We start from the raw sequence: 11,058 nt of genomic DNA on the forward strand, positions 1-11,058 counted from the left end.
CAAAGTCAAAAATAAAATTCAAGGCTGGAAATCCAAACTCTTGTCCCTAGCAGGCAGGAAAACCATTGCACAACAATCCATCTATGCTATCCCAGTTTATTACACTCAATGCCTTCCTCTACCACAAAAAATTTGTCATGAGATTGACAAAGAGCAGAGAAGATTCCTCCGGGGTTCTTCAGAAGATAAACAAAAAATTCATTTGGTCAGATGGGATAATATCACCAAAGACAAGCATCTCGGGGGACTTGGACTCAAACACACTGCCTTGGTTAACAAGGCTGCAAAAGTCAAATTTTGCTTGAATATCACCCAAGAGAGTAACAAACCTTAGGTGAAAGTCCTCAGGCATTGTTATGTGGATAAAAATAATTCCACTAACACCCACATGCTCTATCTCAACAATGTTAATGGCTCCATAAATAAAAAAAAAAAGCCTAAACATTGGGATCAAAACCTTCAACGAAGGTATAATTGGTCTATCAGAGATGGGCATACAGTTAGATTTTGGGGAGATAAATGGCTCCATTCTGGTTCTATCAGAAGCCAAATCCAGGGGCCTTTAACTGAGGGGGAAGAGGACTTAAGTGTCTTTCAACTCTTTCACTCCCCCACCAGCTGGAACCTAGATAGAATCTCCTTCCAGCTGCCCCTTCAGCTGTTGAAGGAAATCAAGGGTATACGTACCAAGACAAGAGCTAAATCGATTTCATGACTTCCTCAGGTGGAATCACTCCAACAATGGGGTTTTCAACTCTAAATCAGCTTATAATTTGTGCAAAAATCTTTCCTCATGTCCAGTAGACAATAGAGCTCCATCCCACTTCCACTGGATCTAGAAAGTTAATACCTTTTCAAAAGTCAAGCCATTTCTTTGGCTAGCCTCCCAGGATAGACTCCATACAAAAAGCCTTCTCACCCACTATACAATTCTATCCGAAGCCTCTTGCCCTTTTTGTGCAGCTCCTTCCGAGGATTCGGACCACGTACTAAGGCTTTGTCACCAACAACCTCCTTTTGGCTTAAACTTACCCAAACCTATCCCCAAACCAACTAAGACTTTTATTCTTGGATCAAGGATGGATGCTCCTCTATCATTCCTTCACCTTTCAATCTTATTCCCTGGGCAGCCATCTTTAGCTTTGGTTGTTGGAGCCTTTGGCAAGCTCGCAATGCTAAGATCTTTCAAAAAAAATTTTTTAGATCCTATCAAATTTTGCCTTCACCATGCCCATGAATTTTTCTTGTTAGGACCTGGTTCTCATTTCACCAGATCCCCTAGACAGGAAAAATTCATTAAATGGATCCCCCCGGCTATAGATTTTGCCAAACTCAACACTGACGGTTCGGTTTCAGGACCATCAAACCAGGCAGGAACTGGTGGCATAATTTGTGACTCTAATGGGTTATGGATTGCAGGCTTTGCAAGAAATTTAGGCTCTTGTTCCTTTCCTTCTGTAGAATGCTGGGCTCTTAGAGATGGTTTACAACTTGCAAAAAACCTCAATATCCACTCTCTCGAAGTGGAAATGGACTCTTCCAGTATCATCTCCTTGTGTAAGTCAAATAATCTTATTCTCATGAACTTTTGCCTATTATTCTTGACTGCAGGGAGCTGTTGACTACATTCCAGCAAATATGTTTCTACCATAACTATTGTGAAGCAAACAAATGTTCAGACATCCTAGCAAACTAGGGAAGAAGCAGCACTCAAGACTTCATTTTTTTTGAATTATGTCCTAATTTTGTCCTTCCCTTACTTTTGCAAGATTTAAAGGGTGTTACCACCCATGGATGACTGTACTTTAATTTCCACTCTGTAGACTTGACTTTTACTTTAATGCATCCTTATTTACCAAAAAAAAAACCATTCTTGAAACTGACAAAACCGCAAACTTTACTCTTTCCAATCGTGACTTCGTCAGAGTAACTCTTTTTGAGAAGAATTTCTAGAGATTTTCAGAGGTGGTTTTAGGCCGAAGGGATGGGTTGCAATCGAGGATAGAGAGGATGGTAGGGAGGATAAAGGGGTGGAGAACGGCAGCCACCTCAAGAACTTGAAGGAGTTGGGATGTAGTCAAGAACTATAGAGTATTGTGAATGCATTCTCCTTATTGTTTCTGAAAAGTCATCAAAGTATCAACTTTGTTGGTTTTCTTGAGATTAGGCTTTGGATTAGCAGTAGAATTAGAAGTAATATTGATTTTGGGAGAAGTGACTGGAGAAGAATTAGGAAGGCAGGGATTGGAGACACTGAGCGTGGAAGAGAATACAAGTATTCTACTTTTGTGAGAGTACAACTGCTTTGAGAGTGTGATTTGGCTCATGTTTTTGTCTTTAAACGCTATTGGCGAGAATTGAAGAGCGGAAGGTATAAAGATGGGCAAGCTCAGCCTTGCAAGAGAAAGATTAACCGCAGTTGTTAAGAAAAAGGAAAGAGTCGAAAAAGAGTTGCAGGTAGGATTCAATTGCCCAACTTGAAAAGGGCATTGACTGAACACCTTCGCCAGCCCAACCTTTGCTACAAGATATATAGTTGATAGCAAGTTTGACAATCATAGGAAACTGCAAACCCATTGATTTCAATTTAGCAGCAGTATTTTTCATTTCCGTCAGATGTTGGCGTATGTTACCCTCTCTGGTGAAATATTAAGTTCACTCAAAAGTTCTCCAAAGACAGCCTTTTCACGCTCAATGAACATCTGGCCTATAATTTCCAGAAATTTTGATCTATTCTGATAGTCAAATATCACCTCATGAAACTCGTCAACAATTGTGCTCTTCATGTAATCCGGACTTAATTTATTTTCCCTCTCCCACTTATTAAAAGCAATCCTTTCAGTATTTGTTCTCATGAGTAGTAACTAGGTTGAGATGGTTGGGACTCCGTAATCGCAGTAACAATATCCATAAAACCTAAAGCAATAATTATCCTGCCTTATTATTTCTTGTGATTGGTTACGTCCAGGTGATTCAATGTTAGGGAAATGAGCAGGCATCATAGTTATATTATAAATTGAAAATGATACACAATAATTACTAAATCAAAATACCAAGACAGAAGTTCATATGTAACGTTTAGGGCTCATGCTCATGTTCGGTCCCAAAGCTTTGAAAAATAGGAAAATTTTTTTGGGAAATCAGTAGATTAAAATTTGAAAAGTCAGCCAAAAAACTTGAAATAGTGTGCAGAGAATTGAACATGAACCAAGATTTATAGTTGATCCTTTTGATCAACGTGTAATTTTAAGTGTCAATTAATATGCATGACTTGAATAAGAAATTGGAATGTTAACTAGTGTGACTTTGAAATTCTATTGTCCAATATTTTTTAAAAACAAATTAGAACTGTGATTGCAGTAAAAATGAGAACTTGATTGCTCAATAATTTAAAAAAAATGGTTTTCTTATTCTGTGCCCTTAGTTGTCCAATGGTTTAAAAAATTTAGCATGAGGATTGCAATAAACTGAGAACTTTTTTTTTTGTTTTTTGAGAATAATAATTAGACATGCATCTATATAGACTGCTAAACATGGCCATGTTTTAAACCATGGCAAACACTTTACTATATAGACTGCAAAACTCTGCATTAAATTGTTACCACCTCCAAAGAACAAAGAAGAAAAGACCAGAAATTTTTCTAGAATTTGTGGGTCTTTTTTGTCTGCAGCCAAAAGAACACAAATTGATGGATATATAGAATTTCATGTCTCTTAGATAGTTATTGAACGGTAGAAACTTGTCTAGAGATGTATCCCTTCAAATGGCGGTTGAATCATTTGAAACTCGAAAGGTTGCAAGCAAAATTGCAGAAAGCTCCTAGATGTGACCTTTGATTCTTCGGCATAATACACCCTTGTAAATACCCTTGTTTCTTAGACATCAGTTTAGTCCTAGGGATAAAAGTTCGCAAATCCTTTAGGTTACTTTGATCATTTGTTGCTCTGGCTCTTTCTAAACTGAAAGAGGGAATGAGCCAGTATTTTGGTGCCATGCACGGCAGTTTTCAACTAAATAGCTGGTGCGATCTAGTTTATTCATTGCTTGAAATTCAATAAATTTAGAAGGTTGAAAGACAGTAGGTGGTATATTGTCAAATGCCTCTTCAATTTTCTGCTAAAGTGTGGCCATTTTTAAACATGCATCTATTTAGTGCAAAGTTTTGTAACCAAACTTCATCTTATCCTAGAGGATATTCATCCTTCATCTTTTGCACAATATAGTGGACGAATAAAGTATTAAGGAAAGTGATTAGTAGTCATGATTTGAAACTTTTTTCTTGTTAGTTTTGCAGCCATTTCATAGTATTCTTTTTTTTTGCTGTCCAACAATCTTAAGGCTTTATTCCTTCCTTGAAATGGAAAGCACTATAAAAGATTTGGCTTCCAATATTGTTAAACTTGACTGTTTTGATGGAGGGAATTTCATTCGTTGGAAGAAACGAGTGCATTTCTTTCTTGTGGCCCTCAAAGTGGTGTATGTTCTAACTACTCCAAGGCCTACAACAAATGATGAAGAAGAGATGTTGGATGACATCGGCAATAAGCAAAAATAGGACACAGATGATGAGATTTGTAGGGAACATATTCTCAACGCAATGAGTGATGAGATTTTTGATGCCTATCATTCGGTAACAACAGCCAAGGAACTTTGAGGCAAGTTAGAAGCAAGGTACATGAAGGGGGATGCAACAAGTAAGAAATTTATTGTCTTTAGTTTCTTTAACTATAAAATGGTAGACAAGAGGTCTGTTATGGATCAATTTGCTGAATTTGAAAAGATATTTAATCATTTTTCTCAACACAATATGTTCATCGATGAAACAATTTTTGTTAGCCCTATAATTGATAAAATACCACCCTTTTGGAAGGATTTCAAGAGAGATCTCAAACATAAAGAGGAAGAGATTACTCTTGAAAGTCTTGGTAAATCTTTTTGTGTTGAGAAAGAGTTTAGAATACAAAAGAACAAAGATGTTCAACCGAAGGAGGAAGAAAAGGACACAGATCCTACTTCCAAAGCGAACATGGTTGAAGAGGGACAAATAAGCAGGTCCAAGAATAACAACAAATCCAATCAATCAAAGAGTCAATCGAACAAAAGCAAGAAAAGAAAGAAAAAGGGGAAATGCTACCATTGCAAGAAAGAAGGGCATTACAAATATGAATGCAAACTTCTCAAAAAGAAGAAGATGGAGAACCCTGATTCTTCAAACAATGAAATCAAGAGTCTTGTGGCTATGATTTCTAAACTCAGCATAGTTGAGGAAGATTTTTCTTGGTGGATTGATTCTAGTGCTACCTACCATGTATGCAAGAGCAAGGACTTCTTCAAGTCTTTGAAAACAATGGTTGATGAATAATCCATAGGATACATGGCTAATGCTGTGACTGCTCCTATTAAAAGGGTTGGGGAAGTAGATTTAAAGTTTACATCTGGACATATTGTAACTCTTTCAAATGTACTGTTTGTTTCGGAAGTAAGAAAGAATCTAGTTTCGTGTAGTTTGATGAATAAGTTTGGATTTAAACTTGTGTTTGAGGCTGATAAGTTTGTACTCTCCAAAGGTGGCATGTTTGTAGGCAAGAGCTACCTATGTAATGGCATGTTCAAACTAAATGTCTTGCCTATTAATAAGATGAATAAGAATAATTCTTTTGGTTATATGCTTGAGTCTACTACAATTTTATGGCATAATAGGCTTCGACATGTAAATTATAGGAGGAGACATGATATGATCAAACTTGATTTGTTACCTAAATGTATCCAAAAGGAGGATGGTAAATGTAGAACATGCTTGTTAACAAAAATAAGTAGAAAGCTATTTCCAAATATTGAAAGGAAAACAAATATGTTTGATCTTGTTCATAGTGATATTTGTGATTTGCATGGTACCATATCTCTTTAATGGGAAACAAGTATTTTGCCACATTTATTGATGATTGCGCTAGATTTGTTTTGTATATTTGTTACATTCAAAAAGATGAAGTCATGCATATGTTTAAGATATACAAAGTAGAAGTAGAACTTTTAGTGGTAATTTAATTAAATGCTTAAGAATTGATCATGGTGGTGAGTACTACCAAAAAGAATTTTTTGAGTCCAGTGGTATTAAGAATGAAGTCACCATTCCATATACACCTCAACAAAACAGTGTAGTTGACAGGAAAAATAGAGTACTTATGGAAATGCAATGCTATCAAATTCTGGTTTAAGTCAAGGTTTTTGGGGAGAAACGGTTCTTATAGTTTGTTACATATTAAATAGAGTTCCAAACAAAAAGAGCTCTATAAGTCCTTATGAACTTTGGTACAAACGAAGGCCGAATCTCAAATGTTTGAGAGTTTAGGGCTGTAGAGCCATTGTCAAAGTTCCTGAATCTTAGAAAAGGAAATTAGGTGAAAGAGGTGTTGAATGCATTTTCTTAGGATATGTACAAAATAGTAAGGCCTGTAGATTCATGATAATAGAACCTAATGATTCAATATCAGTTAACACAATTATTGAATCAAGAGATGCTATTTTTGATGAGAAAATGTTCTTCTCACTATCTAAAGAAATTGACAATGCGCTAAACTAGAATGAATTACCTAAAGATAGCTTAAATGATGAAAATAAAATCATTGAACCAAGAAGGAGCAAAAGAGCTAAAAAGGTGAAGTCTTTTGGCTCAGATTTTGTTACTTACCTTTTTGAAGGGACAAGTGATGAAATAAGTAATACTATTCCTTATTGCTTTAATACCAAAGCCGATCCTAAAACAGTTGATGAAGCAATGAAGTCACATGACGCTTCATTTTAGAAAGAGGCTATAAATAATGAGACGGACTCAATTATATGACCCTATGTCTTAATTGGATTATGCCAAAGTGATTGGATGTTTGATGTATACAATGACGTGTACAAGGTCAGATATAGCTTTTGCTGTAGGCGTGTTAAGTAGAAACACAAGCAATCCAAGCAAACATCATTGGTTAGGTGTAACTAGAGTCTTGAGGTATCTAAAACATATCAAAACTGTGGCATTTGCTATAGTGGCTATCCTTCAGTATTAAAAGGTTATTCAAATGCTAGTTGGATAACAAATAAAGCTGATCATTCTTCTACAATTGGTTGGATCTTTCTATTATGTGGAGAAGCAATTTCTTGGGCATCCAGGAAGCAGACATGCGTAACTGACTCCACCATGGTAGCTGAATTTATAGCCTTGGCTTCAGCTAGCAAAGAAGTCAATTGGTAGTGTTGCTATACTTGCTAAAACTTATAGCCAAGTGTACAATGACAAGTCTAGATATGTTGGATTAAGGCATAGTCTAGTAAGAGATTTGATCATGAATGGTGTGATAACCATAGATTTTGTAAGATCAAAAGAGAACCTAGCTGATCCTTTAATCAAAGAATTAACAAAGGAAGTGATGGTTAAAACATCTAAAGGGATAGGGTTGAAATCCAATCCATGAATCACTAACAATGGAACCTCAATTCAATGCTAGTTATAACAATTAGCCTTGAATTCAATGAGTACAAGTATATTGATACAGTGGTTTGAACACTATAAAACATCCCAGAAGGTGTAGTGTGACTTTTGTTGGGTCTAGATTTTATCCCACCAACCGTTATTTTGTTGGGGTTGGGCAACCATGGGATAAAACCAAATCCAACGAAATAACGATTGGTGGGATAAAATCCAAACCCAACAATTTTTTTCGCTTGAAATTGGAAGGTTGAATTTAGAGTTCTTAATAAGTCTTGTAAAATGCTACAAATGGCGGGAGCATTAAGAGCTTGCCTATATGAACGTTGGATTGATAGCATCATAAAGTTTTGGATTTAACTTTGAACACATTCATGAAAGGATAGGGATACAAGACTATCACTTATATAAACAAATTGAAAAGTGAATCTGTGTGTGTTAATTTATGTGGCTTGTTACATATACTCTTGGTTCAAAACTTGTCTACCAAGTAGTATTAACAAATTATAATCAATTAATACTAAGATGGTAGTTTAATTGAAAGATACCATTGTTTATGCATAGATTATCAAAATTTTACAGTGATCTGTAAAGAAAATTTTAATATATTAAAAATGGCAGGGAATTGTTGAAGTCAAAGGTCACACCTAGCAACTTTCTGCAATTTTGCTTGTAACCTTTTAATTTTCAAATGAATCAATCGCCATTTGAAGGGGTGCATCTCCAAAGAAGTTTCTACCACTCAATAATTGTTTAAGGGATATGAAATTCTATATATGGATCAATTTGTGGTCTTTTGGCTGCAGACAAAAAAGACTTACAAACTCTAGAAAAATTTCTACTATTCTCTTCTTTGTTCTTTGGGAACAATTTAGTGCAGAGTTTTGCAATCAAATTTCATCTTATTTTAGAGGATATTCGTCCTTGGTATTTTGCACAATATAAGGGACGAATAAAGTCTTAAGAAAAGTGATTTGCAGTCACGATTTGAAGCCTTTTTCTTATTAATTTTGTAGCCATTTCATAGTATTCTCTACATTATTGTCCAATACATTTTGCGTATATGTCCTCTCATAAATACCAATCACCTGGTCAGCTACAGGCCACTTAATGGCTTGGCCAGGTAGGATCCTTATAAGCCTGGGTAGCAGACCCTTCGACAAGGCAAGCAACCCTTCCTCTGCATATGTCGTTGAGATAGCATGAAACATTCCCGTGTACTTCAATTCACCACCAGAATGGCTCTAAGTCATCAGTCTTGTCTTCACAACATCAAAGGGACAAGTGCACTCTAGGCCAGTTGTTCTCGCAAGAAATCTAGATACCATAAACTGCCAAGGTTGAAGGACTTTTCCATCACCTTCATGTTTCTTCAGCAGAATCACATCCAAAGCATTTTTGGTTGTGAACGTGGTAGCCTGGTTCGTCCCAGACCACGAAGGCCTTTTTCACGAATGATTGTCCTACCACAGTGCAGTGGACTCTTGTACTTCATAAGTTTAGGTTTCAAACCTCTCTGTTGTTGTAATCTAATCTTCACCACCTCAAAAGGTGTAACAATAACGAGGGCTTCAAGCACACCAGCTCCAAATCCTGAGAAAGGCCTCCATTGAGGGCTAAGCTTTCCAGTTTAGAATCCTTGAAGACAGATTGCAGAACTGCATTGGACCCCATCTGAAGTGCATACTTGTGGGTTAAATGAGTAGTCTAACCCTTCCACAAAGCCCGAACACCTTCATTTCGTACTATAGTGGAGTCCCAGTGGATTATGCCCTCATAATTACCAGACCTATCCAGCTGAAGTCGGGTTTTTATAACATCAATGGACTGTAAGCAAGATGCCTCTACAATCCCCCCTAATGACCCTAATCCCCCCTAATTACCAGACTTTTCTCTGCCATTGATTCTTGAGGCAGTGCAAGCGCTTATGATTGAGGCAAAAATGTGAATCCTCTTTCCCCTCGCAATAGTGATTTATGCCAGAGCTGAAAAGCAAACCGGCCAAGCCAATGCATTGGTCAAAGTGGTCTGATTCGATCCTGCAGTTCAACTGATGGCGATGAACACTGCAAAAAGAAGTTTTTGGGGATTTATATATTTCATCCCTCGGTGGGTCGGCGGCCCATCCCTTACCAACCCTCCCCTTCTCCTCTCCAGTCTCAAAGGCTGTGTCTTGGCATTGTCACATGTTTTGTCAAAGCCAGCTTAGGCTTTACAACCATACGATTAATACACAACTTGTTGGTAATCATGTCATAAATATATTTAAAAGATTTGACTAATGGATGCTCAATGGTAAGAAAAATTTTAGATATTAATTTAAGAAATAATAAGGAAGAGAAGTCAATTGGAAATGATCGAACTTGATTACTTAGTAATTAAAAAAAGGATAATTTCAGAAACCTCCCTTGAGGTTTCTAGTAATTTCAGACTGCTCCCCTCACTCTTTGAAAATTACACATACTTTCCTAGAACATAGGTTTGGGTTTCACCTTGATGATGTAAGACCAAAAAAGTATATGAATGCCCAAAATTGCCCTCATCTAAATTTCCTTAATATGAATAATCATTAAAATTTTTTAAAGTCTATAATGCACTTGAATACTACCAAAATTATGAGTTTTATAATTGAGGCAATTTTTTGATATTTTTCATCCCCATAGTTTTCTACATCCGCCCAAACTTTCAAACGCTCATCACTTTTTCTTTCGAACAAACTCTATCTTAGATGCCAAAATCCACCTTCGTAATCCTTACCTTCACAATCTTTACTTCTCTATAGGTTTTTTTCATATATTACCTACAAATTGTTAGTCATAAAACTCGCAATCCTTATCCTTTTTTCACTCAAACGTCCAAGCCCTCAATTACCTAAATTATTCTAACCTCTACTCTAAACATTTGGGGTTAATCATCCTAAATCAACCCACATTTTTTTTCTTTGTATTGACAATTTTATTGAGAACAAATTTGATGTCTATTAAGAGGAACCAAGCAAAATGTGAGGACCCGAATTTTATTTTACTTACTTTTATTTTATTTTACTGGCTTATTTAATTATTTATTTATTCGTTTACTCCAATTAATTTATTTCATCCATTTTAATTTCATTTGTATGGAACAATGTCTCATTTTATATTTTTAAAACGTGTGCAAGTAAATTTAATTTTTCTGTGGCTCATTTAGTGAGAAATAGTGAATACACGTTTTTCAAGATAAAATTCGGTTCGAGAGTGCAGTGGTCTTGAAAAATTTAGGGTGATTAATAGTAGACTAAGAAAAGTTAATTGAGCGAGTAGAGGTGAGTGAGTTGGATTAAACTCAATTAGGAGCACTAGTAGCCCACTAGTCAATTGTTGACTTTTTGCACCCAAGATAGCTTTATGTCATATCACCTTTCCATCAAGTCACTTCACTCAAAAAGCTATCAAACCTTTCCTTTCCCCTCCCCTCTTGGCCGGCCACCCTTCACTATTTGTTGCCAAAAATTTTAACTTCCTTTTCTTCCATTTTTCCTCCAAAAACACACTCCAATCTTGCTCACTTTTTTGGATCATCACTCAAGCTTAAAGGGAGATTTGAA

General features: G+C 36.2%; 1 pseudogene; it reads right to left on the reverse strand.

Annotated features, from left to right (window-relative positions):
* Nucleotides 1-8,479: 8,479 nt before the first annotated feature.
* Nucleotides 8,480-10,268, reverse strand: LOC140038535 (mitochondrial succinate-fumarate transporter 1-like; annotated as a pseudogene).
* Between the last annotated feature and the right edge of the window lie 790 nt (nucleotides 10,269-11,058).

Source organism: Coffea arabica, chromosome 3e, assembly GCF_036785885.1.
Source record: "Coffea arabica cultivar ET-39 chromosome 3e, Coffea Arabica ET-39 HiFi, whole genome shotgun sequence".
NCBI classification, from domain to species: Eukaryota; Viridiplantae; Streptophyta; class Magnoliopsida; order Gentianales; family Rubiaceae; genus Coffea; species Coffea arabica.